The sequence below is a fragment of the Sus scrofa genome, chromosome 6 (assembly GCF_054392235.1).
Source record: "Sus scrofa isolate SSC_HxYL_T2T_F1_AM1 chromosome 6, Sscrofa_HxYL_maternal_Yorkshire_Landrace_v2.0, whole genome shotgun sequence".
NCBI classification, from domain to species: Eukaryota; Metazoa; Chordata; class Mammalia; order Artiodactyla; family Suidae; genus Sus; species Sus scrofa.
The window spans coordinates 172595468-172614820 of NC_139388.1; the positions used below are offsets into that span (position 1 = coordinate 172595468).

The 19353-nt window shown below is 44.2% G+C and overlaps 2 protein-coding genes across 3 annotated transcripts in view; one reads left to right on the top strand and one right to left on the bottom strand.

Annotated features, from left to right (window-relative positions):
* LOC110261246 (olfactory receptor 2A12-like) overlaps positions 1–19353 on the top strand; it is a 76513-nt gene that overhangs the window by 50172 nt on the left and 6988 nt on the right. Inside the window, exons 2-5 of one of the 2 annotated variants that reach the window (XM_084965414.1) lie at positions 3690–3817; positions 3955–5109; positions 13513–13688; positions 14166–14203. The gene's annotated coding sequence lies outside the window, so the exon portion shown is untranslated. The remainder of the gene's footprint in view (positions 1–3689; positions 3818–3954; positions 5110–13512; positions 13689–14165; positions 14204–19353) is intronic. The other variant, XM_084965415.1, reaches the window with a different exon arrangement.
* Positions 1–19353, bottom strand: part of OR10AK7H (olfactory receptor family 10 subfamily AK member 7H) — a 164041-nt gene that overhangs the window by 31630 nt on the left and 113058 nt on the right. The window lies entirely within an intron of this gene.

The following is a 19353-nucleotide window of genomic DNA, read 5'->3' on the forward strand; positions in this document are numbered from 1 at the left end:
GAAAAAAAACTAAAAGGAATCCAAATTGGAAAAGAAGAAGTAACACTGTCACTGTTTACAGGTAAAGTTGCAGGATACAAAATTAATATACAGAGATCTGTTGCATTTCTATAAACTAACAATGAACTATCAGAAAGAAATATTAAGAAAACAATCCCATTTACAATTGCATCAAAATAAAAATATCTAGGAATAAATCTAATTAAAGAGATGAAATTGACGATGACACAGATGGAAAGATGCAGCACGTTCATGGATTAGAATTAATACTGTTAAAATGACCATACTGCAATGACATACTGCAAGACAATCTACAGAGTCAATGCAATCCCTGTCATAAGACCAATGGCAATTTTTCGCAGAAACAGAGCAAATAATTCCAAAATTTGGGTGGAAACATGGAAGACCCAAAATAGCCAAAATAATTTTTTAAAAAACTTTTAGAAAAATTTTTTATTACAGTTGAGTTACAATTTTCTGTGAATTTCTCCTGTACGGCAAAGTGACCCAGGTATATATATTCTTTCTCTCATATTTTGTTCTATAATATTCCATCACAAGTGATTGGATGTAATTCCATCCAGTATACAGCAGGACCTCATTGCTTATCCACTCCAAATGCAATAGTTTGCATATATTAGCCTCCAAATCCCAGTCCATCCCATTCCCTCCCCTTCCCTCTCCCCCTTGGCAACCATAAGTCTGTTCTAAACTGGGGGTATAATGATCCCTGATTTTGAACTATACTACAGAGGTATGGTATATCAAAGTAGTATTATACTGGCATAAAAACAGACACATAGATAAATTGAACAGAATAAAAACCCAAGAAATAAACCCACTTATATGGGCAATTAATCCACAATAAATGTGTTGAGAGTATGTAATGGGATAGCCCCACTGGTACTGGAATGGTGTTGGAAAAACTGAACAGCTACATGAAATGGAATCAAACTTTCTCACACCACATACAAAAATAAATTAGAAATGGACTAAAGACTTAAATGTAAGACCTGAAACTATAAAACTTATAGAAGAAAACATAGGCAGTATGCTTTTTTTGATAGGCAAGAAATAGATTTATTAAGATAGGATGCTTGTGAGAGATGCAAGCAGGCAGGCAAGGAGGAGTAATCATTTTTGGGATATGTCTCCTCAGGCAAGGAAAACAAAAAGCAAAAATAAACAAATGGACTACCTCAAACTAAAAACTTGTGCTTTGACAGTGAGGGAGACTGTCAACAAAATGAAAAAAATCACTTACTGAATGGGAGAGGATATTTGCAAATGATATATCTGATAAGAGATTAACATCTATAATATATAAAGAACTCGTATAACTCAGCATCAAAAAAAACAAACAATTAAAAATGGACGGAGGACCTGAATAGATATTTTTCCAAAGAAGACATTTAGATGGCCAACAGTCATCTGAATAGACACTAAACATCACTAGTTATCAGGGAAATGCAAATCCAAACCACAATGAGATGCTACCTCATGCCTGTCAGAGTGGCTATTATCAAAAGGAAAGCAAATAGCAAATATTGGCAAGGGCGTGGAAAAAAGGGAACACTCGTGCCCTGTCGGTGGGGATGTAAATTGGTGCAGCCACTGTGGAAAACAGTATGGAGGTTCCTCAGACATTTAGAAATAGAACTATTCTGTGATCTAGCAATTCTGCTTCTGGGCATTTTATCTAAAAGAAAACAGAAACCCCAAGAAGAAACCATATATGCACCTCAGTGTTGACTGCAATGTTATTTCCAATGGCTGAGATACAGGAGCCACCTAAGTTCCCATCAGCAGATGCGTAGATAAAGGAAATGTGATCTCATACACAGTGGAATATCGCTGAGCCATAAAATAACGAAATACTGCATTTGCAATAGCATGGATAGACCTGGAAGGTATTATGCAGGGTGAAAGAAGCTAGATAAGGAAAGACAAATGCTTCATGAGTTCACTCATTTGTGGAATCTAAAAGGCAAAACAAATGAACCAACGTAACTCAGCAGAAACGGAGGGGTGGACTCAGAGAACAAATGGTTGGTTTCCAAAGGAGGGAGCTGGGGAAGGAGAGAAACAGGTGAAGGAGATTGAAAGGTACAGAATTTTAGTTACAAAATAAATGAGTCATGGGTATGAGATGCATAGTGTAGAGAATGTAGTCAATAATGATGTAATATCTTTGTAGGGTGACAGGTGATAAATAGACTTAACATTTTGCAATGTATACAAATATCAAATCACTGTATTGGGTACTAGAAATGAATATAGTTTTGTGGGTAAATTATACTTCAAAAGCACAAAAACTCAGAAAAAAGAGATCAGATGTGCAGTTGCCAGAGATGGGGTGGAAGGGGGGATTGGATGAAGGCAGTTAAAATGTAGACAATTCCAGTTATAAGAGAAATGAGTACTAGGGATGTCGTGTACAACGTGAGAAACATAATCAACACCGCTCTGCGTTATATGTGAAAGTTGTTAGTAGAATAAATCTGAAGAGTTCTCATCACAGGGAAAAATACTTAGTTTTCTATTTCTTTAATTTTGTATGTGTATGAGATGATGGATGCTCACCAAACTTATTGTGGTCATCATTTCACGAGGCATGTGAGTCAGATCATTATGCTCTACATCTTAAACTTGCACAGTGCTGTATGCCAGTTATATCAGTGAAGTTGAAAGAAAAAATTGTAATTACAATCATATATACCCTTACAGGAACTCAGACGTATTAACTCTCAGGGGTAGGGCAAGGCACATCCTATGGGGAAGACTTGGTTGAAATGATGATACAGTTTTAAACTTACATTCATAAAAAAATCCCTTGGCCCAACTTCCTAGCTGCCAATCTCAGAATACTGGTGATCACATGTGACTCTTTGTGCCCACATGATGATTGAACCAGTCGTGGGCACCATGTGCCCACATGATGCCATCGAACAGAAGAGGACTTTTTTTTCCTCATGTGTTTCTTTTTACAAGTGAGGAGAGCCTTTCCCAGAGGCCCCTAGCAGTTTTCCCACAAGTTGGAATCAGATCGCATGCCTGTCAAAACCAGCTGATGGCAAAAGGAAGAACACCACTACTGGCCTTTGGCCAATCAGGATTCAGCCCGGGGGGCTAGGGAGGAGGTCTCTTCCCCGAGCATATGATTGTGCCACGAGGACTGTGCCAGCAAGGAAGGACTGGGTGTGGGAATTCTACCAGGGTGACTGCACTGGGGAAAAGGACATAATCAGGATTTCCAGGCATTCCTGGATACTGGTCCTGAGCTGACCCTAATTGCTAGAGACCCCACATGTCACTGTGACCCACCAGTCAGAGTAGGGCTTATGGAGGTTAGGTAGTTCATGCAGTTACCTTGGGTCTGGCTGACCTTCCGTGCACGTGCGCCCTTGAGCCCCATCTGTGGTTATCTCTCCAGCTCTAGAATGCACAATTGGGGTAGACATTCAGGAGCCAGCAGAGCCCCATTGGACCCCTGGCCTGTGACGTCAGGGCTATTATGGTAGGAAAGGCCAATGAGAAGCCATCAGAATTTCCCCTAATATAAAATAGCAAACCAAAAGCAATACCGCATTCCCGGAGGGATTATAGACTTCTGCCGTCAAAGGCTTGAAGGATGCAGGGGTGATGATTGCACCGTATTCCCATTCAGCTCACCTATTATGCTTTTTCAGAAAACAGATGGATCTTGGAGAATGACAGCTGATTCTCGTAAGCTTCGCCAGGTGGTGACTCCAATTGCAGCTGTGTTTCCAGATGTGATTTGGATGCTTGAGCAAATGAACCTACTCTCTTGTACCTGGTATGTAGCCATCAATCTAGCAAATGCTTTTTTCCCAATACTTCTTAGTAAGGACCCCAGAAGTAGTTTGCTTTCAGCTGGTAATGTCAGTAATGCACTTTTCACTGTTCTCTTTCACTGTTTACACTCTGCCCTAGGTCATTATTTTGTCTCAGGCATCTTGATGGCCTTTCCATTTCCAAAAGATGTCACGCTAGTCTACTGCATTGATACTGTGATGCGCTTGAACCTGGTGAGCAGGAAGTTGCCACTATGCTAGGCATTAAGTGAGACATTTGCATGTCAGAAGAGGGAAAATAAACCCGACAAAAATATAGAGGACTTCCACTCCAGTGAAATTTCTAGGGGTCCGGTGGTGGCGGGCATGTTGAGCTATCCCTTCTAAAGTGAAGGATAAGTTGTTGCATCTGGCCCCTTCCTGCCGCTAAGAAAAAGGTGTGATGTGTACTGGTGGCAGGGATGGAGGTTATACATGGGTTTGGATTTTCGGATGGATGGAACATATTCCTCCTTTGGGTGTGCCATTCTGGTGTATTTACTGAGTGACAGGAAAAGCCTCTAGTGTTATATAAAGCCTGGAAAAAAAAAAAAAGAGACGGTTCTTCAGGTCCAGGCTGCTCTTGCATTTGGACCCTGTGACCCAGCAGATCTGATGGATCTTGAAGTGTCAGCAGCAGGTGGAGGTGTTGTTTGGAGACTTTGGCAGCACGTATAGGTGAATCCCAGCACAGACCCTTAGGATATTGGGAGGAAATCTTGCTATTCTCTGAGGACAACCAGCCTCATTTTGAGAAATAGCATTTGGTTGCGACAGAACACTTAACCATAAGCTATGAAAATACCATGCGACTTGAACTCTCATCATCAACTTGATGTTGCCTGACTTGCCGAGTGACGAAGTTGGCTCACGTGGTTGCACTAACTCCATGGTCAAACGGAAGTGGTATGTGCACAGACTGGACTCATCAGTCCGTGAAGGCACACAGGTTACATGAGGAAGTGGCCCAAATTCCTTGTTCCTGATACATGACCCCCATAGTCTGCACCTACCCTCTCGTGGGGAGTTCCCTCCCTATGGTCGGCTGATGAGGAAGAGAAAAGTCAGGTCTGGTTTACAGACGGCCCTGCAGGATATGCAAGCACCACCTGGAAGTCGACAGCTGTACGATCATATTACAGCTCCTTCCCTGGACATCCTCGAAGGACAGTGCTGAAGAGAAATCCTTCTAGGAGGCAGAACACCAAGTAGGGAGCTTGGCTGTCCATTTATCTAGAAGGAAAAATGACCAGAGGTAAGAATCTATGTTTTTTGCTTTCATTGTTTTCACTCTTAAAATTAAAGTGTAATTACTTTACAGTGTTTCCCAATTTCTGCTATAGAGCAAAGCAACCCACATTCTTTTATATGCCATACATGTATATACATTCTTTTTTTTCGTATTATCTTCCATCATTTTCCATTGCAAGAGACCTGATACAGTTCCCTGTGCTATATAGTAGGACCTCATTGCTTATCCATTCTAAATGTAACAGTTTGCATCTACTAACCCCAAACTCCCAGTCCATCCCACTCACACATAACCACAAGTCTGTTCTCTATGTCTGTGAGCCTGTATCTGTTTTGCAGATAGCTTCATCTGTGCCATATATTAGATGCCACATATAAGTGATATCACATGGTATTTGTATTTCTCTTTCTGACCTACTTCCCTTTGTATGAGAATTTCTAGTTGCATCCACATTGCTGCAGATGGCATTATTTCATTCTTTTTATGGCTGAGTAATATTCCATTGTATATATATATACCACATCATCTTAACTGTCCATCTGTCGACGGACATTTAGGTTGTTTCCATGTCTTGGCTATTGAGCATAGTGCTGCACTGAACGTAGGGGTGCATGTATCTTTTTGAATGTAAGTTTTGTCTGGATATGTGCCCAGAAGCGGGATTGCTAGATCATATAGTAGTTCTGTATTTAGTTTTCTGAGTAAGCTCCACATGGCTTTCCATAGTGTTTGTACCAGTTTACATTCCCACCAACAGTACAGAAGGATTCCCTGTACTCCGAACCCTCTCTAGCATCTGTTATTTGCAGACTTGTTAGGGACAGCCAATCTGAGCAGTGCGAGGTGGTACCTCCTTGCAGTTTTGATTTGAATTTCTCTAATAATTGGTGAGGTTGAGCATCTTTTCATGTGCCTATTGGCCACTGCATGATCTCCAAGAATCTATATAATTGATGGACTGTGGCCAATGGTTTGGCTGGATGGCCAGAGACTTGAAGGAACATGATTAGAAAAACTGGCGAGAACAAGGTCTGGGGAAGAGAGCTGAGGAGTCTTCTTTGACTTAGCGAAGACGGTGATGATATTCCTGTGCACGCTCACCAGGGCGTGGCCTCAGCCGAAAAGGATTTTAGCGGTTGAGTGTATGGGCTGGTCTGTCCTGTGTAAACCAGCTGGCTTCTGTCCCCAGCCACGCTGTCACTGCTCGGTGGGTGCATGAACAAAGCGGCCCTGGTAACAGGTGGAGCTTGTGCTTTGGGGCTTAGCAACTTGCACTTTGACTCACCAACCAGGCCAGGCTCAATTTATTCTTTTTTTCTCTTCTTTCTTTCTAGACAGTTCGTTGTTCCACTTTTTACATCACCCATTTAAAAATCCTAGGCTGCCAATTAGTGGCTTTGGGAGATTTAATCACATTACGAAGTTTCTATAACTTAGTGTCCTCATCTGCAAAATGATGAAGACAACACTAGTTCACAGAAATTTTAAAAACTGAAGTATAGTTGATTTCCAGTATATTAGTTTAGAGCGTAAAGCATAGTGATTCAGCGTTTTACAGATTATACTCCAATAAAAATTACTGAAAGATAATGGCTATCATTTCCTGTGCTGTGCGATATATCCTTGTTACTTATCTATTTTATACATAGTGGTTTGTATCTCTTAATCCCAAATCGCGAATTTGCCCTTCCCCCGCTTCTCCATGGAAAACAAGTTCATTTTCTACATCTGCGAGTCTATTTCTCTTTTGCATATCCTTTAATTTATATTCTTTTTTAGATTCTACATATAAGTAAAATCATACAGTGTTTATCTTTGTCTGACTTACTTCACGAAGCATAATATTCTCCAGGTCCATCCCCACGGCTGCAAACGGAAGAATTTCATTCTCATTTTTTATGGTTGAGTAACATTTCATCGTATGTATACACCACATCTTCTTGATCCATTCGCCTGCTGATGGACACTTGGTTGCTGCCGTGTCTTGGCTATTGTAAGTAGTTCTGCTCTGAACACTGGGTATACGTCTCTCTTCAAAGTAGTGTTTTCATTTGGTCTGGAGATATACCAAGGACTGGAATTGCTGACTCATACGGTAGGTCTATTTTTAGTTTTTGAGGAGCCTCCAGACTGTTTCTCGTAGTGGATGCACCAGTTTCCATCCCACCAACGGTGTGCAAGGGTTCCCTTTTCTCCATATTGTCTCCAACACTTGTTATTTGTAGACTTTTTGGTGATATCCATTCTGACAGGTGTGAGGTGGTACCTTGTTGATGTTTTGATTTTCATTTCTCTGACAATTAGTGATGATTGAGCATCTTTTCCTGTGCCCACTAGCTGTCTGTATGTGTTCTTTGGAAAAATGTCTACTCAGAGCTGCTCCTTTTTGATTGGGTTGCTTGTTTTTTTGATAGTGAGTCGTATGAGCTGTCTATAGATTTTGGATAGTAACTCATAGGGAGGTTCTGAATGTTAAACGGGTTGTTGTAAGTAAAGCAAATAATAAGCCCCACCCATAGGATTTTGCCGTTGTTGTCATTGCAGCATCATCATCATTTTTGTTATCATTATTATTGCTGTCCTCTTAGTCTGTCTGACCTATGTGTCCTTTCACTGGTTCACACAGGATTTACAGCCTGGGGGGACACAAACATCCAGGAATCAAGATGCTGAGGGCATGCATGAAAAGAAACCTGCAATTCCTTATTACTGGGCAGATGGACAGTTCTTTCTCCAGGTTCCTAGAGAACAGAGCAGAGAATCGAGCCTGGGGTCAACGGCAGGGTTCTGTGTCTGGGAGACAGGACTTCTAGGTTCTAGCCATCGGCACTAACTCATGAAACCCAGTGACATCCCTTCTCTGAGTTTTAATTTCCATGCTGCAAAAAAACAGAGAAGGGACCTGGACATGTTGACCGTGAAGGCTCTTCTGACTTGGAGAGCAGTGACGTGACCAAAACCAGCACCAGTGACTCCCTCAGGACTTGGCCCATGACAAGGGCTCAGTGAGTATCTGTCGCCATCATTGTCACCATTTGGAAAACAGGAACCACAACACCTCCCTCCCAGGAGTGCCGGGAAGACGTGGGGGGAAAACGTACAAGAAGGACTCGCTATGTGCGGCCGTCCTGAAGGACCCTTAGGATGCTCTTGACCGTCAGTACTGTCGCCACCTCCCACCACTGCCCTCAGCTCCCTCCCCAGACACAGACCCAGAAGACCCTCTAGGGCGCCTGTCTTAGCAAATGAGAGCTAATTCCCGCAGAGTCCCTCCCAGAGGCCTTCTCAGCCTGGAGCCAATTACAGAGTCCCCTGTTGTTAGGGTTGGGGCAGGCCCAGCTTTTCCCCTACTGACAGCCCTCCCTCTTCTCCTTGAGGCCTGCGCGCCCGTGTGGCTCAGATTCAGCATCCAGAGTCCAGTCTTCTACCTCATGTCGACTCCTCAGCTGGCCCAACCCCAGTGGCGATCACGCCAGCAGGAAGGATTTCCGTTAGAGTTCTTTCTCTTTCTTTTTAGGGCTGCATGTGTGGCATATGGAAGTTCTGGGCTGAGGGTTCAATCAGAGCCTCAGGGCTGGCCTACACCACAGCCATGGCAACCCTGAATCCGAGCTTCATCTGAGACCTGTGCCACAGCTTGCAGCAACACTGGATCCTTAACCCACTAAGTGAGGCCAGGGATTGAGCCTGCATGCTCACGGCCACTATGTCAGGTTCTTAACCCACTAAGTCACAGTGGGAACGCCTCAGTTAGTGTTCTGGCGCGGCCGTCAGTTTAGCCTCCAGCACTGAAGCACATGACATTGTCGACCCAGCCCAAGAGGCGAGTGCAGGGTTCTGGTGCTGGCTCTATCATTATCCAGCAGCGTGGTCTCGGCCAAACCACTGATCCCTTTCTGGTCACATACCATGTATCTGGAATACGAAGGGCAGGACTAGGCTTGGCACGCTTTAATTCTGTCATTTAAAACATCGAGGGGGCCCAAGTTTCATCCTATCTGTGATTCTAGATTGCTCTGGCTGTGGGCAAGCCACTGCGTCTCCCTGGGCCACGGTCTCTTCCCGCGTCTAGGGGGCAGATGGATCCTGCCGGGAGAGCCTCTTCAGAGCTGAAGTGCGGGCCGGTAACCTGTGCGAGAGGAGTCAGGGCCTTGGCTCAGAGCACAGGATGGTTATCGTTTCTGTCATGGTTCCGAAGAAAGGGGCTGACGAGTTTTCCTCTGTCCTGAGTCCTGGGCCCAGACTCCTGCCTCCTCCCTGGATCTCTGGGCCCGCTGAGCTGGTCCAGAAGGATGTGTGTGTAGAGGGAGGTGTGTACAGGAGCATATTTCCACAGAGCTGTCCTCTGAGGCTGGAGCTGAGTCTGAGAAAGAGCTGAGGGTTGGAGGGAGCCTTGGGATCCAAGTCCCCTGGCCCTGCCCCTCCCAAGGGACCATGAAGTACCCAGATGGAATCCCTGGGTGCTCCTCTCCCTGGAGGAAGTTCAGGGACGCACTGGATCAAGCCCCAGAGATGCCATGAGGGAGGGGATGTGTCCCCTCCCTGCAAAGTGCAATTTGAGGGAGTCGGAGAGCGGGCATCATGAAGTAGACGCAGGCATGCGATTTACCTTTATTAAGTGGTTACGCTGTGCTAAGCCTTGGGCTCCAACACCCATGCGTGCCATCTCTACATCTTTATCAGAACCTGCTAGAGAAGTAAGAGTCGTTCTCATTTTCCTCATTTTCGGGAGGTGGAAACTTGCCTCGGAAGACACGGCCTGGTGGGGGTAGCAGTGGCCTCCATTTGCTCCTGGGTTCCTCCTGTTTTCAGCCTGTGACCCTGGACAAGTTCATACCCTTTCTGATGCTGTTTTCTCACCTGTCAAACCTCTGCCTCCCAAGGCCTGTACAAAGTAGGCTTTGAGTGCCCTTGGCCTTTGTCCCTAGAGGTGGGAGCCTGTGGGGCCTGGGAGCTCCCTGACGGCAGAGCTGCTCTGCTGTGTGTTTTGCCTCAGAAGCCCTCAACCCTGGCCGGCCCTGCTGAGGTTTGCGAGGGGGCTGGCGAGGGTCCAGAGGCAAGTGCCAGGGGCTCTGTCACTCTCTCTGGGTTAGGGCAAGGAGAACAGGGCTGAGAGGGACTGAGCTGCTGGGCTGGGCTTCTCCTGGATGAGGGTTCATTGCAGGCTCCCCCAACATTTGAGCAGGATGCCTCCAGCATTAGGTTGTTCTGAGCTGTCGAAGTTCTCAGGACTCAGGACTGGAAGCAGTGGTGTGCTGGTACATTTTTTCTTTCAATTTTTTTCCCTTTGTATCCCACACCTGTGGCACATGGAAGTTCCCAGGCTAGGGGTCAAATCAGCTGCTGGCACATGCCAAGGCCGCACCTGCCACCTGTGCCATAGCTTGGGGCAACACTGGATCCTGCGTCCACTGAGCATGGCCAGGGATCGAGCCCACATCCTCACAGACACTTTCTTGGGTTCTTAACCTGCTGAGCCACAATGGAAATGCCTGTGCTGGTAAATGCTTTTTGTTTTTTTTTTTTAATATTTTTTTTTATTTTCCCACTGTACAGCAAGGGGGTCAGGTTATCCTTACATGTATACATTACAATTACATTTTTTCCCCACCCTTTGTTCTGTTGCAACATGAGTATCTAGACATAGTTCTCAATGCTATTCAGCAGGATCTCCTTGTAAATCTATTCTAAGTTGTGTCTGATAAGCCCAAGCTCCCGATCCCTCCCACTCCCTCCCCCTCCCATCAGGCAGCCACTCGTCTCTTCTCCAAGTCCATGATTTTCTTTTCTGAGGAGATGTTCATTTGTGCTGGATATTAGATTCCAGTTATAAGTGATATCATATGGTATTTGTCTTTGTCTTTCTGGCTCATTTCACTCAGTATGAGATTCTCTAGTTCCATCCATGTTGCTTCAAATGGCATTATGTCATTCTTTTTTATGGCTGAGTAGTATTCCATTGTGTATATATACCACACCACCTCTTCCGAATCCAATCATCTGTCGATGGACATTTGGGTTGTTTCCATGTCGTGGCTATTGTGAATAGTGCTGCAATGAACATGCGGGTGCACGTGTCTCTTTTAAGGAGAGTTTTGTCCTGATAGATGCCCAAGAGTGGGATTGCGGGGTCATATGGAAGTTCTATGTATAGATTTCTAAGGTATCTCCAAATTGTTCTCCATAGTGGCTGTACCAGTTTCCATTCCCACCAGCAGTGCAGGAGGGTTCCCTTTTCTCCACAGCCCCTCCAGCACTTGTTATTTGTGGCTTTATTAATGATGGCCATTCTGACTGGTGTGAGGTGGTATCTCATGGTAGTTTTGATTTGCATTTCTCTTATAATCAGTGACGTTGAGCATTTTTTTCATGTGTTTGTTGGCCATCTGTATATCTTCTTTGGAGAAATGTCTATTCAGGTCTTTTGCCCATTTTTCCATTAATTGATTGGCTTTTTTGCTGTTGGGTTGTATAAGTTGTTTATATATTCTAGAGATTAAGCCCTTATCAGTTGCATCATTTGAAACTATTTTCTCCCATTCTGAAAGTTGTCTTTTTGTTTTCTTTTTGGTTTCCTTTGCTGTGCAAAAGCTTTTCAGTTTGATGAGGTCCCATGGGTTTAATTTTGCTCTAATTTCTATTGCTTTGGGAGACTGACCTGAGAAAATATTCCTGATGTTGATGTCAGAGAGTGTTTTGCCTATGTTCTCTTCTAGGAGTTTGATGGTGTCCTGTCGTATATTTAAGTCTTTCAGCCATTTGGAGTTTATTTTGGTGCATGGTGTGAGGGTGTGTTCTAGTTTCATTTCTTTGCATGCAGCCGTCCAGGTTTCCCAGCAATGCTTGCTGAATAGACTTTCTTTTTCCCATTTTATGTTCTTGCTTCCCTTGTCAAAGATTAATTGACCATAGGTGTCAGGGTTTATTTCCGGATTCTCTATTCTGTTCCATTGGTCTGTCTGTCTGTTTTGGTACCAGTACCACACTGTTTTGATGACTGTGGCTTTGTAGTATTTCTTGAAGTCTGGGAGAGTTATGCCTCCTGCTTGGTTTTTGCTTCTCAGGATTGCTTTGGCGATTCTGGGTCTTTTGTGGTTCCATATAAATGTTTGGGTTGTTTGTTCTGGTACTGCGGAAAATGTCATGGGTAATTTGATAGGGATTGCATTGAATCAGTAGATTGCTTTGGGTAGTATGGCCATTTTTACAATATTGATTTTCTCAATCCAGGAACATGGAATATCTTTCCACTTCTTTACATCTTCTTTGATTTCTTTGATTAAAGTTTTATAGTTCTCGGCATATAGGTCCTTTACCTCCTTGGTCAGGTGTATTCAGAGGTATTTGATTTTGTGAGGTGCAATTTTAAAGGGTATTGTATTTTTGTATTCCTCTTCTAATATTTCATTGCTGGTATACAGAAATGTGACTGACTTTTGAATGTTAATCTTATAGCCTGCCACTTTGCTGAATTTATTAATCAGTTCAAGTAGTGTTGGGTTGAGTCCTTAGGGTTTTCAATGTAAATGTTTAACAAGCAGTCCTGGAGGGGGAAGGAGTTCGGATTTGTATTGTTTGCTGATTTCTGTTTTGGGTCAATATCCCCATAATGGCCAAATTTCAAGGGAACATAAAGTCACCGAACCCAGCGTGGCTCAGAGACCTACAGAGCACATCATTTTCAAAGTATTTTCACAGTACAAACGCAGCAGATGCAAACAACTTCCAGAACACGGAGAACAGGCGCATGCATTGTAGTAGTAGAACGATGAGGGTGTGAAGAATTTTGAGCTTTGGGTTTTGTTTTGCACTTTATAAACTGATTTTTCTTTTCTCTCTCACCCCAAATTATTGAGACTTAATTAACAATGTTCATTACTGTAACATTGCGGTAAGTTCAAGGTACACAATGTGATGAACTGATACCGGTATGTGTCGTGAAAGAGTTACCCCAACAAAGTTCGTTTACTTGTTCTCCCCGTCACATAATTGCCATCTTGCTGCTGCTGTTGGTGAGAAGGTTGAAGCTTTGCTCTCACGGCACCTCGTGAGTTGCCGTGTTGTTAGCTGTCGTCACCACGCTGTGCACCCGATCCCCAGAGGTGCTGTCTTGTACCTGAGAGTTTGTACCCTGGCACCAGCCTCTCTCTGCTTTCCCACCCCCAGCCCCGCGCAGCTACACGCTACTCTCTGTGCTGTTGCTTTGCATTCGGTGGTTTTAGATCCCACTTGTAAGTGAGATCCTGCGGTGTTTGGCTTTCTCTGCCTAGCTTATTCCACTTAGCATAATGCCTTCAAGCTTCCTTGACCCTTGTTTTTAATTAACATAAGTAATTTCACTATAGTTACAAACTTTCTCTTTGCGAATGACCTCATTGAACACCACCTCACAACGTTTCTGCAAAGTGGTTGGCTCGGGTGACCTGTGGCTGACAGGAGAGACCGCCTTTGCCTGAATGGAAGCGGAACGCAGGCCCGGACAGAAAGCAGACACGGGAACTCACAACCACGGACGGCGTGGCCAGGACCTGCGCTGGGCTCTCAACACATTACCTCACTGAATTCTCCCAGCAACCCGGAAGGTTGGAGGGATTAAGATACTATAGTTACCATTTTACAGGGGAGAAAACTGAGGCCGAAAATCAGAGTTAAAGAGAGCAGGCCCTAGAAGGTGATAGCTCTTGATTCAAATTCAGGTTCTGGGGAATTCCTGTTGTGGCACACTGGAAGCGAACCTGACTGGTATCCATGAAGATGCAGGGTCGATCCCTGGCCTCACTCAGTGGGTTAGGGATCTGGCATTGCTGTGAGCTGTGGTGTAGACTGCAGACGTGGCTTGGATTCTGCCTTGCTATCGCTGTGGCATAGGCCAGCAGCTGTAGCTCCCATTCGACCCCTAGCCTGGGCACCTCCATATGGCATGAGTGTAGCCCTAAAAAGCAGAAGAAAAAAAAATTCAGGCTCTGCCTTTAGTAGATGGGAGCCCTTGGGCAAGTTTCTGTGTCCACTGGGCCTCAGCTTCCTTGCATGTTAACCTGCAGCTGATACTTACTTTCCAGGTGCTGCTTGCTAGGACCTGGCTCAACATCTGTATAAGGTTGGTGTTCCGTGGTCAGCTTATCGTCATCATCATGTCCAAGGTGTTTTCTGGTGGGAAATGGAAGGATTTGATGTGCCCAAGGTAGCTCAGTAAGGAATAGAGGTGTGACTCAAACGGGGTTTAAATAGCAAGGGGGCGTCTGGGGGGTACGAGGGGCATCAGCATGTGGCCTTCAGTTCTTGACCTTTCCACAGGGTGACCAGGTGCCAACTGCCTCTCTCCTGGGCTGGTCCTATGCCCCAGTAAGCTGGAAGAGAAGACAGGTGACTTCGCCTCCCCAGCCTGGGTGTGGTTTGCTCTTGCTCTGTCCCCAAGGGCATCTTCCTGTGGGGTTCTTGTTGACAACATTCAGGGAATTCATCTTGGCATCCCCACCAGGGACAGGGACGGTGGTGGCAGGAAGCAAGGGGGCGGCCCTTCCCCCGCTCTCCCAGGAAACCTGGTAAGGAGGCAGGACCATAAAGCCTCTGCAGCTTGGCCCAATGGGAGAAGCTGGGGATGGCCAAGGCTCTCTCCATCTGCACCGGAGGACCTGACAGGCAAGGTCTTCAGGAGCCAGGGCTGGCCTGGCCGGGTGCAGAGGGCTGCACGATGGAGAGAAGGCACGGGGTTCTGCCTCCGACCTCTCAGAAACCTAGTGCTTTTCTCGAGATTGGGTTGTCTGGAATCCTGGCTCCTGGGGCTCAGGTGCCGTGGGCACTTCCTATTCAGTCTCTTTCCTTTAAGAACAAGTGACTGTCTCCCCATGACTTGTCTCTGTGGATACCTGAGCGGTGAGATGGTCTTTGGGTTTGGGGCGAGATGCAGAATCCAGACATCTACGGGGCTGGAGGTCAAAGGAAGCCAGGTCACCTGGTCACGGGGTCCTCTCCAGGCTTACGTCCCAACATCCCTCTAGCCCCCTTTCCTCCCTCCGCACTCCTTTCCTTACCGCCCCACACCTCGGTCCCCTCCCATTCCTTCTTCCTAGACCTCCGTCCTTCTTCTGTTTATTCGTTTCATCAGTGTATATTGATCATTCCTCTGTGCCAAGCCGTGTTCTAGGAGCTAAAAACAGCCAATGAATAATAACATTTCCTGAACTCAAGGTGTCCAGGTCCAGCTAAGAGACATCATGAGAGGACAATGATGGTTATGCCGGGAGGAAGCCTTCAGCAGTGACATCAGTGACTGCACTAATTAGGACCCACCACCCCTGCTCGCTAGAGGCCTGGGCTATTGCAAATTAAGACAGAAACTTCTGGGCTAATGGAATCTTAGGAGACTCCCCCTCCCCTGCCCCCGGCTAAATAGCATCCCCATTCCCACTGAAAGCAAGGTCGACTCAGAGAGAGAGGCCTTTAGAAAGACTTGCTGGTTCCAGAATGGCGATCACTGCCTATGTCACCTCCCATCCATTTCCTCTGCTTCCGGGGCAACCCCATGGCTTCTCACGACCAAGTGATGGGAGCATGCAGAGGAAACGTTATCACGCGAAAGAGTCTGTGGCTGCCACTTTAGTCCTTTGTCCTAGAAGGGGCCTGATCCTGTCTTGTCTGGTGGCTGTACCTCATGAGGTCACGATTCTATAGTGTCTCGTGCCAAACCTCAACAAGCTCAACTGAGGTGCAGGTGGAGGAAGGCGGCATTCTTTACCCGTTCCACTTAGAGCTTATTTGCCTGAGCCGAAGAAGGTAATGATTAAGAGTTGGCTCCAAAGCCAACCTGCCTTGGTTCAGATCCTGGGTCCATCATGTAAATTACAGTTTGGAGCGAATCATTTGCTCTCTCTGTGCTCTAGTTGATTTTCCTCTGCAAAAATGGAAGTAATGGTGCTTACCTCGGTGAGATGTTGTGAGGATGAGTGGCGATGCCTGGCCTGCAGAAATTGTTCATTAGCTATTGTTACTACTGAAAAGAAGGTTATAAACCTACAAGTCCATTGTGCCGCAGAGCCACCCTGAAAGAAGGTTATAAACTCACTCCTATGTCCATACTTTATTACAGATATTCTAACTGCATCTATGTAGATATAGATAGTTAAGATGAAATGAAGTTAACATGAGGGGGAGAACGTTCTCCTGAGATATTAGTTCTTAAACTTTATATCAGAGCCCTCTAGGATTACTAGGGTTATAGCTTACCAATAGGCACTAGGGGCTATGAGACATAGAGAGAGAAAGCATCTAGTCAAGATGTAGGAGTGGGAGATGGTAGGATAGACCTGGGAAGGCTTCCTGGTGGGGGTGATCGCTGAGCTGAGTCCTCAGCTGGGAATAAAGTTGGATGTGTAACAGAGCATGTGTGGGCAGTGGGGATGCAGGCACTGGTGCTCTTCTATGCTAGAGACCTGAGCAAAGCTCTGAAGGTGTGACAGAGGTAAGGATATGCACAAAACTGGGCATACTCATATGGAGATTATGCGTATGTGAAAAAGATGGGGTGGGAGACAGAGCTGGGCACTGAGGCTGAAAAGCCTTTGGGGGCAGATCCTTTAGGAATGGTCTGTGCATCTGTCTAAAGTGATTGGGCACTGGGAAGTCCTTGTTTTTCTTCTTTTACTTTCTGTTATAGTTGATTTATAGTGTTATATCAATTTCAGCATAGTGACCTAGTCATGTTGTGTGTTTGTGTGTGTGTGTGTGTACTCTTTTCATCACACTGTCTTCCATCGTGTCCTACTACATTTGATCGGATAAACAGTGAGGTCCCACCGTACATCACTGTACATCCAACCTCTTGGGCTGGGACTTGAGGGAACTCTTAAAGGGTTTTAAACAGCAGACAGGCAGGACCAGGGTCGTGTTTTGAGCAATCACTTGCAGTGGCCCATATGGAGAATGCCTTCAAGGAAAAGTGCAGAGGCAGGGAGACTAAGGAGGGGCTTGTGTGGGATTGTGGGTGAGAAACAATGGGCTCCTGATCCAGGGCAAAGGAAGGGGTGGCTTTGAGGGACATGCAGGTGGTCCATCGGTCAGGTGAGGAGGTGGGGTGGGGTGGTGAGGTCGAGGATGGCCTGATGTCTCCCCCGAGTTTCTTACCCTCATCGAAGGTAACTTCTATACAAACATACCACAGTTTGTTTTTTTCCTTAAATCCATTATACTGTTGATTGAAACTTGGGCAGTCCCCTGTTTGGGGTTATTTTGACTAGTGTTTTGAATATTTTTGTGCATGTCTTTCCTTCTTATACACACATATGTGTGTGTATATAAGTAAATGGGGATATAGTTAGGCATAGGATTGCTGAGAAATGTGGAGTGCATGTGTTCAACTTTAAGAGATGCCATCAAAAGTTCTCCAGAGGGATTGTGCAAATTTAGTCTCTCATCATCAGTGTAAGAAAGTTCCAGTTACTCTTGCCAATACCACGTATATTTCACTTGACCCATTCTGGTGTGTGGAGTGGTGGTGTGCTGTGGTCTTAATTTGTAATTCCTGGCTGATTAATGATGTTGAATGCCTTTTCACTTGATTAACGACATTTAGCTGCCTCTTTTGTGACGTGTCTTTTAAAAGATTTTGCCCATTATTCTCTTGGGCAGTCTTTGTTACTTTGTTAATTTGTAAGAGTTCTTTATTCTGGATACAAATTTTAAATTCTTCATTTTAATGTCATCTGTGTATATAATTATGTCATTATATATAATTATCTGTGTATGTAATTTATATATAACCATATAGTTTATCATTTGTGTTTCTCTATGGCTGGTGCTTTTTCTTTCCTGTTTAAGAAATCTATGCCTATTACAAGGTGACAAATAGTTTTCTGTGTTTGCTTCTCAAAATGTTGTTATTCTGTCTTTACCACTTAAATCTATAAAATATCTGTGATTGACTTTTGTGTACTGTGTTGAGGTAGGATTAAAATTATTTTTCCCTGTGTGAATAGCCACAAGATCCAGCAGAATTTATTGAAAAGAACATGCTTTCCCATTGCATTAGGGGATCAATTTTGTCAGAAGTTAGGTGACTACATATTCACAGGTCTGTTCTAGACTTTATTCTCCTCCATTGATCTACTTTTTTGCTGTTATGCTAATTTCATACTTGTTAACTATAGTGCTTTATAGTGAGTCCTAATATCTGGTAAGTCCTCTAGCTTTGGCTCCTTTCTTCAAAATTTCCTTATAAGTATTATAACCAGCTTGTCAGTTTATATAGGAAAAAAACCACCAGGGTTTTGACTGGAATCGTATTGAGTCTGTAAATCAGTTTCAGGTCTCTGCAATGTCGAATTGCCCAACCCATGTATGAACATGGCATGTTCCTCCATTTATTTGGTCTCCATTAATTTCTCTAAGTAATGTTTCCCACACACAGTTTATTAGAGTTATTGCTGCATGTTTGGTTTTTAAAAATCCTCTTATGAATTGTTTCTAGTTGCTGGTATAGAGAAATATGTTGGAGTTTGGTGTCCTTAATTAACAAGACCAGTTTGTCTTTAAGTTCTTTCAAATTTTCTACCTATACAATCAGGTGTTCTGCAAATAACAACAGTTTTGTATCTTCCTTCCTAACCCTTTGGCCTTTTATTTCTTCCTCTTGACTTATTTCACTGGCTAGGACTACTAGACTTGGCAATAGTGAACATTTTTGCTTCACTTTCAGTGTTAGGGAGTAAGTTATCAGTATTTCACCATGTAGTATGACACCTGCTGTAGGTTGCTTCTTCTTTTATTGGGGATAATATTTATCACATTAGGAAAGTTCCCTTCTATTTCTCCTGGACTGGGAGGATTATTTCTAATCTTCACTGTTGATTTTTTAACAGATGCTTTTTCTGTTTAAGTTAATCATATGTTTTCTCCCTTACTTCCATTAATCAGATGAATTACATTGTTTACTTATCCAGTGCTAAACCAGCCTTGAATTATTGTCATAACCCAATTTGATTGTGACGTATTATCTTTTAAAATATATCATTAATATATTGTTAAGGAGCTTTGCAATAATGCCTATGAAAGAGATTCAGTTATGAGTTTTCCTTCTTGTAATTTTGTTACTTTCTGGTTTTGATTTTATGCTGGTCTCATAAAATGAGTTGGGAAATGTTCCTTCTTTTTCTATGCTTAGAAAGGGTTTGTTACCATTGGAATTATTCCTCTCGTAAACGTTGGAGGAATTCACCAGTAAAGCTGTCTGGGCCTAGAGTTTTCTTTCTAGGA